The sequence below is a fragment of the Suncus etruscus genome, chromosome 10, assembly GCF_024139225.1.
Source record: "Suncus etruscus isolate mSunEtr1 chromosome 10, mSunEtr1.pri.cur, whole genome shotgun sequence".
Taxonomy (NCBI): domain Eukaryota; kingdom Metazoa; phylum Chordata; class Mammalia; order Eulipotyphla; family Soricidae; genus Suncus; species Suncus etruscus.
The window spans coordinates 96,663,372-96,683,969 of record NC_064857.1 but is presented as its reverse complement, the minus strand read 5'-3'; the positions used below and the strand labels follow the sequence as shown (position 1 = coordinate 96,683,969).

General features: G+C 44.1%; 1 protein-coding gene across 1 annotated transcript in view; it reads right to left on the bottom strand.

Annotated features, from left to right (window-relative positions):
• CCDC126 (coiled-coil domain containing 126) overlaps positions 1 to 7,255 on the bottom strand; it is a 31,029-nt gene extending 23,774 nt beyond the window's left edge. The window contains exon 1 of the mRNA XM_049781490.1: positions 7,185 to 7,255. The gene's annotated coding sequence lies outside the window, so the exon portion shown is untranslated. The remainder of the gene's footprint in view (positions 1 to 7,184) is intronic.
• Positions 7,256 to 20,598: the final 13,343 nt, after the last annotated feature.

The window sequence follows — 20,598 nt, the reverse complement described above, 5'->3', positions numbered from 1 at the left end:
TTTACCTTTCATGCAGAAGGTCATCGGTTTGAATCCCGGCATCCCATATGGTCCCCCGTACCTGCCAGGAACGATTTCTGAGCACGGAGCCAGGAAAAAACCCTGAGCACTGCCGGGTGTGACCCAAAAACACACACACACACACACAAAAAAAGTAACTGTAGTAAAATGCCTGTCTCGAATACAGGCAGGGGATGGGAAGGAAAGAGGGGGTCATTGGTGGTGGAAATGTTGCACTGGTGAAGGGGGTTGTTCTGTTAATGACTGGAACCCAACTACAATCATGTTTGTAATCATAGTGCTTAAAGAGTTTATATTAAAAAATAAAAACAAAACAAAAAACAGAAAATTGAAAAAAAAAACCCTGAGGATATAAAGGATTAAATGGGGGGAGGGAATAACAGATGGGGGATGAGAGAGTAGAGTACAGGGTTAGAAAAGAATCTGTAAGGTGAAGGGGAAAGAGGGGTTATACATAACAGGAGGAAGGGCAGTATACAACATAGACAGACATGTATATTACAGGTGGACATTAGACAGACATTAAGGGACCCGGAGAACTAGCATAGTAGCGTTTGCCTTGCAAGCAGCCGATCCAGGACCAAAGGTGGTTGGTTCGAATCCCGGTGTCCCATATGGTCCCCGTGCCTGCCAGGAGCTATTTCTGAGCAGACAGCCAGGAATAACCCCTGAGCACTGCCGGGTGTGGCCCAAAAACAAAAAAACAAAAAGACAGACATTAAGGTGGCCAACATATACACTCATGTGTACACATAGACAGACACTGAGGTCGATCCATGGGTTACAGTTGAAAAGCTGACCCAGGTGAAATGGGACAAAAACCTTAAAAAAACATAAAGCCAGCAAGTCAGATAGAAAGGTTTTCCATTTTCTAGGCCAATCATGATTGGTAAGGGTAAACTTTACTGAAGTCTTCATGGGTTAGATTGTCTAGAGAGCATTCTTAAAAGCAATTATAATTTTTAAGTCTAGAAAACTAAGTGATTATGGTAATGAGCACTGTAAGAGGAGTCCACACCATAAAATATTGTTAATGGTCTTGAGCATCTATGTGCCTTTCCTAAAAGCAATCTAAAATCATGAGTATTATTGTATAATGGTAAGCTACCTATAACTGAAAATAGATTACAATAACTCATTCAATGAATGAGTTCTGTAACAGGAGTTCATAGCATGCAGTTGCATATTCCTTTGCTAGCTGAGGACATAAACATTAGATTAGCAGGCATAATCAAGTAAGACAACCATTTAGAGAGAGATTTAAAATATCTTCAGTTACCCATTTCTAGGCTTAAAAAACAAACAAACTGAGAAGATATTGAATCCAATCCCCTCACAACTCAGATGGACACTGGAGTCCAGAGAACTGAAGTGTAATGCCTGAAAGAAGATGCTTAGTGGCAATGATTACACTGGCCAGAACACAGTTCCTGACTCTCTTGTCTAAGCTTTTCTTTAACCCACATTAACCCCTGAGAAAACTTTATATACCTGAATAAATTGTAATAGTAAGTGAACCTTTTTAATTTTTGCTTTAAGAGAATGTTACCTGGCTGGAGAACTAGTATGGCAAGGAGGGCCTTCCTTGCATGTGGCTATCCCTGTCTTCTCATATGGTCCCAAACATTGATGAGAGTAAGTCCTAAGTGCAGAGCCAGTAATAACCCCTGAGCACCTCAAGGTTTGGCCCAAAAACAAACAAAAACAAATACTCTGAGCTAAAGATACTAAGAGAACCACTGCCTATTGGTTTCTTAAGAAGAGTACAACTAGAGGGATAGATACTTATCACAAAAAGCATTGAATAAGGGCCAGAATAATAGTACAGCAGGTATGGACGTTGCCTTGCATATGGCTGACCCAGGTTCGCATCCCATATGGACCCTTGAGCACAGCCGCAGTGATTCCTGAGTAGAGTTAGAAGTAACCCCTGAACTTGTCAGATGTGACCCAACACACACCCCAAAAGAGCATATAATATTGAAGCCAGAGCAATAATATAGAAGACTGGGTGCCAACCCAGTTTCAATTCTCAACACCCATATATGGTCCCAGAGTTCATCAGGCGTTGATCCCTGAACAGACCAGAGAAAGCCCTGAATACATAATTCCAGGTATGGCCCAAAAATAAACAAACAACAAAAAAAGCATAGAATACTTTCTAGCACTTAAGAGATTCAGAGAGTTGTCTCCCCAAAACACTGAGAAATAAATCTGCCACAGATTTAATCATGCAAATGCCCTGAGTTGGGGGGTGGAGGGTGGCTTAATGAAAGATCACATGCCTCATGCCTATTGCAACAGTCTGAGTTGGATCCTGGCACAAAAGGTTCCCACCACAGTAGCACCAAGTACTTCCAGAAGTGCCCCTTCCCACAAACAATGTAAAATATCTTGAGCTAAACAAAGCTAAAATTCCAGGTAAGAGGGCCGGAGAGATAGCATGGAGATAGGGTTTGCCTTGCATGCAGAAGGACGGTGGTTCAAATCCTGGCATCCCATATGATCCCCCAAGTCTGCCACGGGCGATTTCTGAGCATAGCACCAGGAATAGCCCCAGAGTACTGCCGGGTGTGACCCAAAAATAAAAAATATTTTTAAAAATTCCAGGTAAGATACAGAACTAAACCTCAAATAACGAATCTTCCCCCCCCCCGAGGTGGGGGGGAAGGCATTTTGGGCCACACCTGGTAGTGCTCAGGTTTGAGGTTACTCCTAACTTTGCAGTGTTCAAGGGGCCAGATAGGATGCCAGGAATCAAACCCTGGGTCTACTAACAAGCACCTTACTAGTTGTAATATCTCTCAACCTCCCCCAAATCATTTTTAAGTGGCATATTTGGGAAAAGAAGACAATAGCACTTAAGATTACAAAAATATCTAAAAGAAACTGTGTCGGGGCTGATCAGAGATCGCTCCTGGCTCGGGGGACCCTATCGAACGTCAGGGGATGGAACCGAGATCCGTCCTAGGTTAGCACATCTGTGCTACCATCTGTACCACCACTCCAGCCCCACTAGGAGTGATTTCTGAGCGCAGAGCCAGTAGTAACCCCTGAGTGCTGCTGGTTGTGAACCCCCCCCAAACAAATAAATAAAAATAAAAAAAAAAAAAAAGAAAAAAAAAGGGGCCGGAGAGATAGCATGGAGGTAAGGCATTTGCCTTTCATGCAGGAGGTCATCGGTTCGAATCCCGGCGTCCCATATGGTCCCCTGTGCCTGCCAGGAGCTATTTCTGAGCCTGGAGCCAGGAATAACCCTGAGCACTGCCGGGTGTGACCCAAAAACCACAAATAAATAAATAAATAAATAAATAAATAAATAAATAAATAAATAAATAAATAAATAAAAACAAAAGAAACTGGGTAAAGTAAGGCAAGGACAGGAACAGAAAACTTTAGGGACTGGAGAAGTAGCTCAGGACTAGAACAATTGCTTTGCGTATATGAACCTTTGAGAATGAACAAAAAAAGAAAAAAGAAAGATTTAAAAAAAAAAAAAGAAGTAGAGGCCAGAGCAATAGCACAGCAATAGGGCATTTGCCTTGCACGTACGTAGCTGAGCCAGGACAAACCTGGTTAGATCCCTGGCATACTATATGGTCCCCCGAGTCTGCCAGGAGCAATTTCTGAGCGCAAAGCTAGAAGTAACCCCTGACCGCCTCTGAGTGTAACCCAAAAAACAAAAAGAAAAAGAGAAGTATAAGGCAATCATTGTGCCACAGTAAAAGTTTAATCTGAAATACATCATGCATGAAGTACTAGTTATTTCAATCACAGACCTCAGTTAATGATATTTTCTGTCCTTACCTTTCTTTCCAGTTAGACAGAGAGAGAGAGAGAGAGAGAGAGAGAGAGAGAGAGTGAGTGAGAGAGAGAGAGAGAGAGAGAGAGAGAGAAAAGAAAACAGTGCTATTAGCATCAGAAATAAAAAATTCACAAAAGGAATTAGGGGCCAGAGCGAAAGCACAACGGGTAGAGCACTGCCTTGCACATGGCTGACCCAGGTTCCCAGCATCCCATCTGGTCCCCAAGGCTGCTAGGAGAGATTTCTTTTTTTGTTTGTTTTTTGTTTTTGGGCCACACCCATTTGACGCTCAGGGGTTACTCCTGGCTATGGACTCAGAAATCGCCCCTGGCTTGGGGGGACCATATGGGACGGGGGATCGAACTGCAGTCCGTCCTACGTCCTACGCTAGAGCTTGCAAGGCAGACACCTTACCTCTAGCACCCCCTTCCCGGCCCTGCTAGGAGAGATTTCTAAACACAGAGCAAAGAGAAACCCCTTGGGAGTAGCAAAAAAAATAGGAAAAAAAAAAAAAAAAAAAAAAGAGAGAAGGAAGTAAGATTAGGACAGTTACTCAACAAGGGGTCATAGTGATTCCATAGCAGCCACAGATGTAAATCATGCAAAAGGGGTTAGAGAACTATGGTTCAAGACTAGAGGGTCAATCTGTGGAACAAGGGGCCACAGGAAGGAAACAAAGGCAGAAGAAGCCCAACCACTGTGGGAAAAGAAACATTAGATTAGGAGAAAGAGTTACAAGATACAAACCAGAATTAAGAGTTATGAAGCAGGGGCCGGGCGGTGGCGCTAAAGGTAAGGTGCCTGCCTTGCCTGCACTAGCCTTGGATGGACCTCGGTTCGATCCCCCGGTGTCCCATATGGTCCCCCAAGCCAGGAGCAACTTCTGAGCACATAGCCAGGAGTAACCCCTGAGCATTACCGGGTGTGGCCCAAAAACCAAAAAAAAAAAAAAGAGTTATGAAGCAGCAGCATAATGGGTAACCAGAATACTTGACCAAAAGGGAAAAGAGACAGTGTCCAAGGAAAGAGGCTCTAAGCACATTGAGATTTCAGGAGAGACTGGTTCGATGACAGTGGTTTATCAGAACTTATTAACGTTAGTATCACAAATGTTGGTATATAACCCCATCCCATTGCTCAATTTGACTGGCTTTAAGAAAAAAAAAAAAAAAAAAAGATTTCAGGAGAAGGTCCAGAGCTATAGTACAATGGGTAGGGTGTTTTGTTTGTGTTGCATGCAGCCAACTTGGGTTCAATTCCCAGAATGCCTTTTCCCTGATCCCAAGCCAGCTAGGAGTAATTCCTGAGCACCTGCCAGATGTGGTCAAAAAACAACAAGGAAAAAAAAGAAACAATATGCAGCTAAGGAAAGACAGGATGAGAAAGTTCCTGGAGATTCCTATTTATGGCTGTTTTCTAGAAATTTCCTGTGGAGCTTTCCTCAAGACACAAAGAAAGGACTGACATCTATTTTCCCACACACACTAAAAAGAACATCTAAAATGTCTCTCTTATTATTGGCAGCCTGAACTAGAAGAGCTTTGGAACTGGCTATTTTAGAGTAATGAGTTTGAGGGATACAAGGAACCTGAGCTCCAGACAGTAACAGAGCTAAGACAAGAACCAGGTTTTTTTTTGGTTTTGTTTTTGGGCCACTCCTGGAGATGCTTAGGGGTTACTCCTGGCCCTGCGCTCAGAAATCGCTCCTGGCAGGCTCAAGGAACTATATGGGATGCTGTGTGCAAGGCAAATGCCCTGCCACTGGGCTATCCCTCCAGTCCCTGTATCTCCTTTTTCTGTAGCCATTACTCCCTATCCTTTACAGCCCTGAAAAACACAAAAACATTTTTGAAACTTGTGTTTTTGTTAAATGGCTTTTTTTAGGAAGAGGAGGTTGTCCAGAGATTATGTTTTGTTGTTGTTTTAAAGCTAAATCTGTCAGTGTTCAATGAGGCAGGTCATTCTTGGTTCTCAGGAGGACGAGTTTGTTCCTGCAGACCACTGAATGGAGATCAAACCTGAGTCAGTCACATGCAAAGCAAGTGCCCTGCTTACTTTTTTTTTTTTTTGTCTCCCAATTCACAATACAGACCAGGCAAAGGACCTGGGTTGAGGTGCCCTGCTTACTTTACTGATGCCCAGGTCCTTGTTATGTTTTGAGGAATCTTTTCTTGCATATGCCATGCCTCACAGACTAAATTTTTCACTTCTCTACTCCAAGGCTCTCTGTCATTCTTGCAAAATACAACCATTTGATTTCTCTCTCTACTCCCTTTCCTCCCGACATTTCTTTTTCATGTATCCATCACTAAAGAAATGGAACTAAAAATTCATCAGAGCCCATAAATGAGCATAAATGTTCAAAAATAAATATGTGTTTAAAGCCAAAGTATCAATGTTAAGGGGGCATGGGTGATAGAAATGGAAAGGGTCTCTGCTCACCTTGTACCCTGGGTTCAACCCCTACCCAGTACCATCTATGGTACTATCTAGTGACCCCTGAGTGCAGATCCAGGAGGTAAGTGAACACCAGATGTGGTCGCAAGGCTAATTCAATGATATCATGACGATGATCATTTATTAACAATAATACGTGTTAACCTCGGGATTTTAAATTTCCCTTGGGGAAAACATTCGCCACCAATGTCAGTAAAAATCAGGAAAAAAAAGTGTACAAGATCGGCAAGAAACTAGAGACTAAAATGAAACGTCTCAGTCATGCCTTATAAATGGACTTTCCTAATAAATGAACTTTCCTGAGACTACAACTTAGAAGTACCAGTTCCACAAAGGGAAAATCACTAGGCAGAGAGTGAGTGGAGAGAGATAATAAAAAAGAAAGGAAAAATTGGCGTCGTTAGCTCCTGTTAAGGTTGTCCCGGAGGACAGAACAAATCCGAGCTCCTCCAAAGCGGATCCCAGGAGAAGCAGAGTCATCAACTCCCTGAGAACATTCTGTCATCTTACAGCAGCAGAAACCGAAAAGGAAAGGTCTTAGCTTGGGTTGTCGTGAGCAACGCGAGAGCGGGAGTGCCGGTCATTCACACAAAGAAAGTGGCCCGTCCAGAGACCCCTGAGTCGAACCCACCCAGTGGCCTCCCAAGGCTCCTTTCATCGCCCCAATGCTCGACTGTCTAATCGCGGCGTCCTCGGCGCGGCTTTCCCTGTCCTGCGACTGAGTGCGGGCGTGCGTTTCTCCGCCGACGGCCGTGGCCACTCGGGCCTGCGGAGAGAGCACTCGAGCTGGGCCAGGTCGCGGGGCCACGCAGGCGGGCACGGGCAGGACGGAAGCCCCGAGCCCGCGCGAGCTTTCTCGGTCGCTCAGAGCCCCGAGCCCGCGCTCGCGAGTCCCCCTTACCAGTCCCCCGGGCGCCGAGTGCAGCGGACGCGAGGGCGCGCAGCGCGGACATCGGACTGGCCCGGCCTCCCGTCCAGCGGCGCGGCCCCGTCTGCCGAGGGAGAAGAGGAGGAGAAGAGACCGGGCAGTGCGAGCAGGAAGAAGGGAGGGACCCTCGCCGCCCGCCGCGCCGTCAGCCCGGCAGCATCGGGCAGGGAGCCTCCGCGGAAGGCAGAGGCCGGGCTGGGGCGGCCGGCTGCGACGAGGCCGAGGCCGAGGCCGCCCGCGCACGTCGGGGAGGGAGGAGGCCGGCGCCCGGAGCACACGACGCCGCCGCGGCTCAGCCCGAGGAGACTCTGCTCTCCCGACGGAGACCCCGCGGCCCCGCGCTCGGCTTCCGCTCCGCCTCCCCGCCGGCCCTTCCCCCACCACTCGGAAGCCTGCAGGCGCCGCGCGCTGCCTTCTGGGAGATGTAGTTCCGCGCTGCGGAAGCTCCGGGACCCGCCCCCGCGGCGCGTCGGGAAAGACGCCGTTGCTAGGCAACCGGAGGCGGGCGCAGCCTCCCGCTCCCGCACTGGACTATTTTCAAGACTGTCGCCTCCAGACTCGCTGCCCTCACTGGACGAAAAGAGGGTGTTACGTAGGGTCCGAGCCCATACCCGGCGCTTAGATTCAAAGACCACCTCCGATAATGCGAGCTGCAAAAGGGAGCTTATAAAAAAAAAAGAAAGAAAGAAAGAAAAAAAGGGGGGGCCAGAGAGATAGCATGGAGATAAGGCGTTTGTCTTGCTTGCAGAAGGACGGTGGTTCGAATCCCGGCATCCCATAGAGTCCCCCGAGCCTGCCAGGACAGTGTTTGTTTGAGATGCTCAAGGGCTACTCCTGGTTCTACATTCAGGAATAACTCCTGGCAGTGCTTGGGGGACATAAAAGATACCAGGGATTCCCTGGCTCCCATATGGTCCCCCCAAGCCAGGGGCAGTTTCTGAGCAGACAGCCAGGAGTAACCCCTGAGCATCAAATGGGTGTGGCCCCCCAAAAAAAGAATATTGTAAAAGGGGGCTGGAGAGATAACATGGAGGTAGGGCTTTTGCCTTGCATGCAGAAGGATGGTGGTTTGACTCCTGGCATCCCATATGGTCCCCTGAGCCTGCCAGGAGCAATTTCTGATTATAGAGTCAGGAGTAACTAATCCCTGAGCGCTGCAGGGTGAGACCCCCCCCCCCAAAAAAAAGAGCATTGTAATAAAATCCACTACTCTAAGGCTTAGTAAATGTGTTTATGGAGGAGGACACTGCACCCATGCCAGGAATAACCCTCCCAGCCCATAATGGGACCCCTCCCGAGCACCACTGGGTGTGGCTCAAAAATGAAGCAAACAACATAGACAGATGTTACAATAATGTTTCATATCAGTGCTTACTTGTATTTGTTGAATGCTTGCTGTTCATTAAGAACAATATCCAGGGCCCGGAGAGATAGCACAGCGGCGTTTGCCTTGCAAGCAGCCGATGCAGGACCAAAGGTGGTTGGTTCGAATCCCGGTGTCCCATATGGTCCCCCGTGCCTGCCAGGAGCTGTTTCTGAGCTGACAGCCAGGAATAACCCCTGAGCACTGCCGGGTGTGGCCCAAAAACCAAAAAAAAAAAAAAAAAAAAAAGAACAATATCCAGTGGACTCACCCCTAAGTATGGACTGTTGCATGCTACTGGATTCAGCTCCAGAAGGACCCTCAGCTCAAGAACTCTACCTGATCCCTTAACTGCTGCAAACCATCTCTCAAACTCAATAAGACCATGGTATGGTATGAAAATGTGCCCTGGATCTCCCCCCCACAAAGAATATCTCAAGAGACTTAATGGGGATATTTATATTTCTCTTGTATGTTTAATACCTCAATAGTTATACCTCTTAGTGTGTTTATTTCCAAAGGTAAAGGTAGCCTCCTCCAACCTTTTTTTATTTATTATATATATATATTTTTTTTAATTTCGCTTGTTTTGGTTCTGCTTGGTAGAAAATTTTAGAAGAAAATGTCTTGCTAGAGATAAAAGCTCAGGTCAAAACCAGGACACAGAGATTGTAGACTGTCATTCTTACCCCCAAATGCACAACAATATAATATGGCACCATTCCCTTTTGCATAGGCATAGAAAAGGCGAAATCTTATGTACAGAAACAAGCTCTTATCTACTATGGATAAGAATCCATAAATTTTATAATACAGGTGTGCCTCCCACCCTGAGCATTTGTTATAGGGACTCGACTTAGACTTCATGAGATCAGAGAGTGACCATCCAATCCAGAACCCCAGATCCCAACCATAGAACTGACACAGTTCCCTGCAACAATACCAGGAATCAAACACCCCCCAAAGGGAGTCCCTAATTCTGCTCTGGCACCAACTTGCACCAGGTTGATATGACACCCTGACGTTAAGAAACCATCAAAAATTTTATCTATAAACAGGTTGTCCTACCTCATCACCTAATGGTAAGATGAAATCAGAAGATACTCCATCCTTTGATCTGGGCAAAAACCAAGATCACTAATCTTAGAAGACTGACTTTGACAACCGCAACTGAGCATTTCTGGAACCATAAAGAAAAACTCTATCCTAGGCTTCGTCCTAGGATCTGTGCAAAAACCAAGATCACTAATTACAGAGGACTGATTTTGTCAACCACAACTGAGCAGAACATTTCCTGGCACCATAAAAAGACCTTGAGGTTCAATAATGATTATGTCCGGAGCATGTAGTTGTTCCCATGACAGTATGCTTCAAGGGTGGAGAAACCCTGTATCTCTTAGGCCAAGGGAATTCCCTTTCCAATTTGCCTATGCAAACATACACACACACAAACAAACACAACCTTGCCACACCAGCCCTCCTCCCTTTTTTCCCCTTTCTTGTTGTTGTTGAGTAGTTGTTTATTGCTTGTTTTGGTGGGGGTTTTGAGGGGTTATTTTTTCTTCTTGTTTGTTTTTTCTTCTCTTTTTTTCTTTTCCCTTTCTTCTTTTAAATTGATATTGATATTGATAGCTCTTAGACGGAGTCCTCCCAGCTTTCCTTTTTTTCCCCAACAGATCACTGAACTTGAATCATCTTGTTCTACCTCATAAATTGAGGGGAAAAAAGTGGATGGTACCAAGACAAAATAGTCACATGAACATTGAGTGGAAATAAAAAATGATCAGACCTAGGGAGGGGCCAGGCAGATAGCTGGCTTTCGGTGCCTTGATCCTGGAGGCCAGCTCTTCCCAGGTATGAGGTTAGGGGACACCCCATGCCAGAGGCATTCTCCCTAGCTTGGGGGGGTGCTGGGAGTCTTGGCAGGCCTCCAGTCGTCCCCTTAATTCCCCCTGGACTCTAGGCCTGGCTGAGTGCTACCTCGGGTGGTCTACTGTGGGTTCCAGATGGACTCTATTGGGGTCTCCAGGCTTCCCCCCTCCCTACTCTGGGGGGGGGTGGAGCAGAGGGAGGGGCCAGGCAGATAGCTGGCTTCTGGTGCCTTGATCCTGGAGGCCAGCTCTTCCCAGGTAGGGGTTAGGGGACACCCCATGCCAGAGGCATTCTCCCTAGCTTGCGGGGTGCTGGGAGGCTTGGCAGGCCTCCAGCCATTCCCCTATTTCCTCCCCTACTCCAGGCCTTCCCTGGTTGCTGGCCCAGGTGGACTCTATCGTGGTCCTCAGGCTTTCCCCCTTTCTCTCCTGACACTAAGGAGGGGACACATGGGGTGGATGGTGGACCAATGCAGCACTGGTGTATGTCGGGACATTACATAGTGACATTCACTTGTATTTTTTTTTCTCATTGGTCTCTATTTCAAAAACCGTGGGGGGGCTAGTACCATATATATTTAAAATAAAAATGGGAGGATGGACTCTCAGGTTGGGAAGAGACCAGTTCGGGTGGGGGTACCATATATTTTCAAAATAAAAATGAGAGGATGGACTCTCAGGTTGGGAAGAGGCCAATACTCTTTACCTACTTGTTTACTCTCATCGGCCTTTTGGCCTCTTCCTTCTTTCATTGTGTAACTGTGGTTGCTACCATACTAGGTTTCTGATTAATTCCCATAAAAGGTGACAGTTGAGTCCACTGTCTTAAGTTAGATTATTTTCCCCACTTTTTATCTTTTCTCCTCTTTGTGAACTGTTCAATAAGGTATTTTGGTGAAAGAGTCCCTCTATATCTTTTCCTCCCTTTGTTATTTGTTAAATAAGGAAGTTTGTAGAAGTGTCCCTCCATTTAACGTTTATATAAGAACCAAGTCAACTGGATTGTTGGACTTGTTCTAGCATCCCCATAGGCACCAATCTCGCCATGTGATACTGTTCTTCCTTTGCATAGGCACATTAAAATGGGAAATTATAAACAAACAAGTTCTTATCTTTCTATTTTTTTGTGTGTGTGTGTGTGTGGTTTTTGGGTCACACCCAGCATTGCTCAGGGGTTATTCCTGGTTCCATGCTCAGAAATTGCTCCTGGCAAGCACAGGGGACCATATGGGATGCCGGGATTCGAACCAATGACCTTCTGCATGAAAGGCAAATGCTTTACCTCCATGCTCTCTCTCTGGCCCCACAAGTTCTTATCTTATAGAGATGGGAACACACAAATTTTCTTAAACGGTGACAATTGTGTCCACTATCTTAAGTTACATTGTTTATTTTCCTCACTTTTTTTTCTTTTTTCTTTGATTTTTGGGTCACTCCGGCCACGCTCAGGGGTTACTCCTGGCTTTATGCTCAGAAATCACTCCTGGCAGACTCAGGGGACCATATGGGATGCCGGGATTCGAACTACCAACCTTCTGTATGCAAGGCAAACACCTTACCTCCATGATATCTCTCTGGCCTATTTTCCCCACTTTTTATCTTTTTTTTTTCTTTGTGAACTGTTCAATAAGGAATTTTGGTGAAAGAGTCCCTCAGTTTAATGCTTATGTTTGAACCAGGTCACGGGGATTGTTGGACTTGTTCTTGTGGGCCCCTTATGCACTGATAATGCCAGGTGGCATTATTCCTTGTTTGCATGGGCACATTAAAATGGAAAATACTATACATACAAATAAGTTCTTATCTAATAGAGATAGGAACACACGAATCTTGTGGTGCAACGGGACCTTACATCCTGAACATTGACATGATAACCTGGCACAGGCCTCAGAGGTTTGGGCATTATCCAGTCACCCCTGAACCAGGGAAGCCATCTATGAAACATCCAAAGTTGTCTATGACATCACCTGGAAGCAATCCTCTACCAGGGAAGACCCTACTGCTGCTCTGACATCGATTTACTCAAAAGAGTCTTCTCTTAACACTGAGAAGATTTAAACAACAACAACGACCTGAGTACTAGACAGGGCTTTCTGCATTGCCCTTTAATTGTGAGTTGAAATTAGACACCGTTCCACACCATCCTGACTTCAATGTAGGATATACAGATTCCAGGACCTTCAATACAGAAACATGATACCAACAACAGAGACTCTGAAAAATATAACTGTATGGGCACTACAGACAATGACAGGGATTGGACAAACTAGTTTGCCTGGAGCCTAGAAATGGTCTTATGTCAGGAAACTTCAGGGGTAGGGTCTCCTGGTACTTAGGCCAAAGTTTTTCCTCTCCATGACCCCCATACTTTGGTGGGCCCATGCAAACGATAATTGCCACTCTAACATTGTTTTTACAGTGCTTCTTTGACTCTAAACCTTTAAGAAACCACTAGTAAAAATATCTGGAACTGCAAAAAAAATGGTTTACATTAGTGTTAACATATATGCTTTTAGTTACATTAGCATTCTGGGGGATAAAGGAGGGAGATAAGGGATATATGCTTGGTAACAGGGATGAAGAGAGGACAACACTGGTGGTGGAAAGGCCCTCATTTATTGTCACTGTCTACCTTAAATATCACTGTGTAAGATTTGTAATTCACTTTGGCCACAATAAAAATAATAATAATAATATTAATATAAATGAATACATATAGAATGGTATTAAAAAAGAATTAAGCTTCTCTGCATATTTTATCTTGCTGGGGAAAAATAATGAAATATATTATAGTTTTGATTTATTAAGATTATTGAAGACTTTCCACACATTAATTGTGAAAATATGTTTAGTTGACATTTAATTAGTCAGTTTGTTGTGTGCATATTTCTCTGTTATTTGGAAATCAGAATAAAAGGGTAGTGTTTCTATATTGAAGAGTATTTTCAATGAGTATAATAGATGGCTCTCAATCTCTTTAATTGCTAAGCAATTAAAATTATCAGAGTATGTAAGTATGTGCGTTTAAAACTGATCAGATAAATTCAAGTAATTGTGTTAATATTGGCGATCATATTTATCTGAAATTCTGTATCTTGGCAAAGTAATGGCATTATTTTCAGAAAATTTCCCTTTTGTTTATAATATGGGCTTTATTCTATCCTTCTAAATTAATAAAAACTATTGGTTGCAAAAAAAAATAATCAGACCTAAATATCAAACCTAAAGTCAATAACAACAGAATCAAGATACCCAATCTACAACGTTATATACAAAGGGGACCTGTTATACTAGCAGTCCAGGGGTTGAATTTTGGGATGCATGCTGGGAACAGGGGCAGAAGGAGGACAACACTAGTGGTGGGAATGGCCCTAATTCACTGTCACTAGGTACCTTAAATATAACTGTGAAAGACTTGCAATGCACATTGGTCCTAATAAAAATTAAAAAAAAAAAAAGAGAATAGGGGCCGAAGAGATAGCATAGAAGGTAAGGCATTTGCCTTTCATGCAGAAGATCATCGGTTCAAATCCCAGCGTCCCATATGGTCCCCTGTGCCGCCAGGAGCAATTTCTGAGCATGGAGCCAGGAGTAACCCCTGAGCACTGCCAGGTGTGACCCAAAACCCACAAATAATAATAATAATAATAATAATAATATCCAGGGCTGGAGAGATAGCATGGAGGTAAGGCATTTGCCTTTCATGCAGGAGGTCATCGGTTTGAATACCAGCGTCCCATATGGTCCCCCGTGCCTGCCAGGAGCAATTTCTTTTTTTTTTTTTTTTTTTTGGTTTTTTGGGCCACACCCTGTGACGCTCAGGGGTTACTCCTGGCTATGTGCTCAGAAGTCGCTCCTGGCTTCTTGGGGGACCATATGGGACGCCGGGGGATCGAACCGCGGTCCGTCCTAGGCTAGCGCAGGCAAGGCAGGCACCTTACTTCCAGCGCCACCGCCCGGCCCCAGGAGCAATTTCTGAGCATGGAGCCAGGAATAACCCCTGAGCACTGCTGGGTGTGACACCCCCAAAAAAAAACACACACACAAATAGTAATAATAATAATAATAATAATAATAATAATAATAATAATAATATCCAGGGGACAGAAGGGCACTTGCCTAGTACATGGCCAACCCAGTTTTAATCCTCTGTGTCCCATGTGGTCCCTCAAAACTTAAAGGAAAGATTGTGAGTACAGTGGCAAAAGTAAACCTTGAGCACTGTTGGCTGTGGTCCCCAAACCAAAACAAAGAAACAGATTAATTAATTAAATTAAAACTATTTCCAGGGGCCAGAGAGATAGCATGGAGGTAAGGCGTTTGTCTTTCATGCAGGAGGTCATCGGTTCAAATCCCCGCGTCCCATATGGTCCCCTGTGCCTGCCAGGAGCAATTTCTGAGCCTGGAGCCAGGAATAACCCCTGAGCACTACCGGATGTGACCCAAAAACCACACACACACACACACACACACACACACACACACACACACACACACAAAACTATTTCCAATTTCAATAATATCATATATCTTTTTTACTATAACCAGTGCCTTTTTGGTTTTGCTTTGTTTTCAGTTTTGAAGTCAGATGCAGAGGTGCTCTGGAGTCACTACAGGCTCTGTTCACATGGATCATTCCTGGTGGGGAGGTGCTCAGGAGACCATGGCCATATGGGGTGCTGGGGATTGAAATCAGGTCAGTCACCTGCAAGGCAATTACCCTACCAGCTATTTTATCACTACAGACCCCTTTAATATGTTTTTAATATAGGGATCACACTAAGTGTAGTTCAAGGGTCCAAAGTCATTCTTTGTGTGTGCACTCCCAGAAGAGCTGGGGCCATTTAGGTTTCACCCAGGGGTGCTGGGGAAAAGAGCCATGAGGCACCAGAGAGCAAATGCAAGTTCTTGTACAAGCAGAACTTGTGAACTCCCACCTAAGCTATCTTCCCGGCCAGTTTTCTGTCGATTTTGCTAAATTCTTTAATATGATTTTATACAAATAAAACTATTCTCCGGGCCCGGAGAGATAGCACAGCGGTGTTTGCCTTGCAAGCAGCCGATCCAGGACCAAAAGTGGTTGGTTCGAATCCCGGTGTCCCATATGGTCCCCCGTGCCTGCCAGGAGCTATTTCTGAGTAGACAGCCAGGAGTAACCCCTGAGCACCGCCGGGTGTGGCCCAAAAACCAAAAACAAAAACAAAAACAAAAAAACTATTCTCCTATTCTAGCATCCAGATTCCATTTAGTTGTTGGCATGAAGAATTCATTTTCTGGGACTAGAGAAATAATACATTTGATAGGGAATTTGCCTTGCTTGCAGCCTAATCTGAGGTCAATCTCCAGTACCCTATATAGTTTCCAGAGCCCTGCCAGGAGTAATTCCTAGGTACTGTCAGGTGTGGCACAAATAAATAGAAAGAATTCATTTTCTCTATTAAGCATGTAATAGCCAAGTGACACCATATATATATATATATGTTCATTATTACTAAGAGTTGCCAAGGAAGGCATTCAGCTGCTATGTTGATCCACTGAAATACAGTGTTAATGTATGAGGATCAAAATTGCAATACCCAGACACACACACACACACACACACACACACACACACACACACAATACACACACACATAGGCATGCACACAAATGGTGCTCAGTACTCTTGGGAAATGACAAGTCATTATTCAACAACCTATTATTGCAGTTGAAGCAGCTGAAAGGAACATTCTGTCCATAATTATTTTGTTTACTCCCTTTCCTAAGTATTTTTGCCACTCAAGCATTCTCTGTCCTCCAAAAAAGTATTCATCTCCAAGTTTGGCAGCAGTTCAACCTCTAGACCTTCACAGCATCCTAATTCATTCTTTTTAAAAAAAGATTTTTAAAGGGGCCAAAGAGATAGCACAACAATAAGGAATTTGCTTTGCATGCAGCCAATCCAGGGCAGATGATGGTTCGAATCCCAGCATCCCATCTGGTTCCCCGTGCCTGATAGGAGCGATTTCTGAGCACAGAGCCAGGAGTAACTCCTGAGCACTGCTGGGTCTGACACAAAAACAAAAATGAAAAAAGTATTTTTAAGGACTTCTGTAAATAAAATTCCCTGAAGCCTGAATAGCATTAATCACAACAAAAACCACATAGGAGTCAGGTCAGATTACACAACCTACATACCAAGTCAAGTGCCCTTCAGTATCTAAAGGCCAGGGTCCAAATCAGAGGTGTCTCTTGCCTCTGTGTAAAATACTGCCCTTTGATGCCTGTTCTTTATCATAGCAAAATTATGATAAACATTCTCATGTCCGTCTGCTTCAGGAGGTCTCTGGGATGACTCAGTGTCACATTGTTGGGTTATAAAGTATAGAGGAGTCTCCCTTGCACTGAACAGTGATCTATGGAATAGCAATAGAGATAAATAGATCGATGAATATATAAACAGAAGATAGATTAGATAGATAGATAGATAGATAGATAGATAGATAGATAGATAGATGAATGGATTGATGATGGATGGATGATAGATAGGTAAATAGGTAGGTATCAGTTTAAGCTCATAATTATAATATACAAAGGTTTTCTCTTTCATCTATGCAAATGTGCCATTTTTTAAAAGTGAAATGGGGAGTCATAGATATAAAATAGGGGAAAAAATATCTAGTATCACGAATAGTCCCTTGAAGCCTACTGGGAGTGATCTGCGAGCACAGAACCAAGAGTAAGTCTTTTTTTTTTTTTTTTTTGGTTTTTGGGCCACACCGGGCGGTGCTCAGGGGTTACTCCTGGCTGTCTGCTCAGAAATAGCTCCTGGCTGTCTGCTCAGAAATAGCTCCTGGCAGGCACGGGGGACCATATGGGACACTGGGATTCAAACTAACCACCTTTGGTCCTGGATTGGCTGCTTGCAAGGCAAACGCTGCTGTGCTATCTCTCCGGGCCCTCCAAGAGTAAGTCTTTAGCACAGTTAGGTGTGGCTCAAAGTTCACAACCAAAAAGTGAAATGAAAAGCTAGAGCAGGGGCCCGCGAGGTGGCGCTAGAGGTAAGGTGTCTGCCTTGCAAGCACTAGCCAAGGAAGGACCGCGGTTCCATCCCCGGGCCTCCCATATGGTCCCCTAAGCCAGGGGCGTAACCCCTGAGCATCAAACGGGTGTGGCCCGAAAATCAAAACAAAACAAAACAAAACAAAAAAGCTGGAGCAAAAGTATAATGAGTAGGGAACTTGTCCTGGAAAAGGCCAACCTGGGTTTGATCCCCAGCATTCCATATGGTGCCCAGCGACTGCGGGCAATGATTCTTTGTGTGTGTGTGTGTGTGTGTGTGTGTGTGTGTGTGTGTGTGTGTGTGTGTGTGTGTGTGTGTGTGTGTGGTTTTTGGGTCACACCCGGCAGTGCTCAGGGGTTACTCCTGGCTCCATGCTTAGAAATTGCTCCTGGCAGGCACGGGGGACCATATGGGATGCTGGGATTCGAACCGATGACCTTCTGCATAAAAGGCAAACGCCTTACCTCCATGCTATCTCTCCGGCCCCGCCAGCAATGATTCTTAAGTGCCGAGTCAGCAGTCAGCCCTGAGCACCATCGGATGTGATCCCAAAACAAAAGCAAACAAGATAAAGAATGAAATGATATTTCGTTTTACAGTTTGAAATTTTCCTTTGTGTAGTTAAATATTGATTCTGAATTGCATCGACTGGAATAAAATATCTAATCAATAACCACTTAACTATATAATCATTTGGGCCTATTTCCATATCCTTTATTTAATTAAATATATTTGTTTTCTGGGAGCATAGGTTTTAGCAAATTCTTCAGAACCTCTCAGTCATGTGGGACCCAAAAATTAATGAGACATAATCTCCTACTCAAGGAACCTCTGAAGTCTGTCCAATGGCAAAGTAACAAAGCAAAATAAATAAATGGAATAGAATAGAACTAAAATACTTCTGTAGCAAAACAAGCCATTTTCAATAGAAAAGCATAATAGGGAGTAACTAACACCAAAGGCAATGAAACCAAAGAGTAGGAGAATTTATTCTTATTAGGGAGCTTACTATGGGGGGACTAGAAATTGAGATCAGCCAGGGAAGAGACCATTACAAAAATGATAGAGGCAAGTGGTCACTTGTGAGGTAAATGGAGGCTTTTGATATAGTTCCCATTTGTATCTGTGTTCTCTCTGCCTGCCTTATCCCCTCCACCCACAGGGGGAAGGGTTTGGTTTGGTTCTCAATAAATGGGAGGCAGGAAAGCTGAGGAGGGGGCTATCATCTTCGCTTGTGGTACCACGTGATGGAGCAACTGACTCGTGAGTGAACAGCTTACTTTGAGAGTTTATGTTGCCTGCTAAATCCTTCATATCCTCTCTGGATAGGAGGTATTGGATTTCCCTTCCTTCCTTGAGGACAGTGGAACAACCAATCTGTCCCTCTACAGTCACTCTGGACCAGGACTAGGTGCTGAGAAGAGGGAAAGTGGCATATTTAATAATACCCTATCAGTAACAGTAGGGTAAACCACAGTGCCTAAAAGGAGAAAAAGAAAAGTAAAAAGAGGGACCAGAGTGATATTGCAGTGGTACAGTGTTTGCCTTGCATGCGGCTGATCCAGGACAGACCTGGGTTTGATCCCCGGCGTCCCATATGATCCCTCAAGCAGGAGTGATTTCTGAGCGCATAGCCAGGAGGAACCCCTGAGCAACACTGGGTGTGGCCCAAAACCAAAGATACAAAAAAGTAAAAAGAAAAGAAAAGGTATTGAAAACAATACCTGTCATACAGGCAAGCTGGAGACAGGACGGTATTGGGGACATTAATATAGGGAAGGGAACACTGGTGAAGTGACTAGTGTTAGAACATTGTACTCCTGAAACTCAATCATTAATAATTTTGTAAGTGTAATTCACAATAATTCAATTTTTTTAATTAAAATTAAAAAGAAATTATGTTCAGAAAAAAAATCTAACTAAGAAGATATTATAAATTATACTATATATTGACATATTTAAAATGTCAACAACAATTGTTGATTAAATATAAAGTATAAAGTCCATGTGTTAAGTGGGGCCTCCCTTAGCACGACACCTGTAGCCCCATAGCTGACGGGTCTGAAGATTGCAAGGTAACAGTGGAGAAATTAATTCACAAGCAGACAGTTAAAGTTTCATTGGAGTCAGCTTGCCTTTATTCGAAGGCCCTATCCGCCATATGCTTTTTCCTCAAATAGCTTCTATGCTAAGTTTTTTTCCAAACCATTTCTTGCTGCTTCTTCTCTGGCTCTCTCTTTTTCTCCTCGTCCCTTACCCTCAGCTAGATTCTTATTCTTTATTCAAGATCCCTCCCACTCCCATCCCAGGTGTGGGCAGGTCTGACCATCCAGGAGGGATTAACATATCAACAGAAAGCTCAGGGCCTTGGGGGAAGGGATACCTTACAAACAATAATAGTTTACAATATAACTCAACAGTTGGACTACTGTCCTTGTATGTACGAGTGCCTGGATTCCATCTTTGACACACAAGTCAGGAGGTTCAAGAGGCAGAGGACAGCAGATGTGATAAACTTCTTTTTTCCAGAGGAAACATATAAGTAACCAAAGGACACATGGAAAGATTTTTTTTTCCCAGAGCCAAATTGATAACCTTGCAAGAGGTCACCTCAGATTCAATTCCCAGCATCCCGTATGGTACCTGGAGGTCTACCAGAAGTGCTCCCTGAACACAGAGCCAGGAGTAAGCCCTGAGCCCCACTGGTTATGGTCCAAAAACAAAAATTTAAAACTCCACTCTCAAAATTTTTCTTCATCCCTCAATATTAGGGAAATGTAAACAACAACAAAAAGATAAATATTAGGGAAATGTAAACAACAACAAAAAGATAAATATTAGGGAAATGTAAACAACAACAAAAAGATATAACTGTGTAGGAATAGCTATTATCTAAAACTAAGAAGTAAGTATTGGACCTCATACTACTGAAACTAGCACACACTAAAAAAGAGCAAAAACAGCATTGGAGAGATAGTACAGTGGGTAGATGTTTGCCTTGCACGAAACTGACCCAGGTTCTGACACTAGAATCACATATGGTCCCCCTCAAGCCTGCCTAGAGTGATCCCTAATTACAGATCCTTGAATAAGTCCTGAGCACCAGAGTGT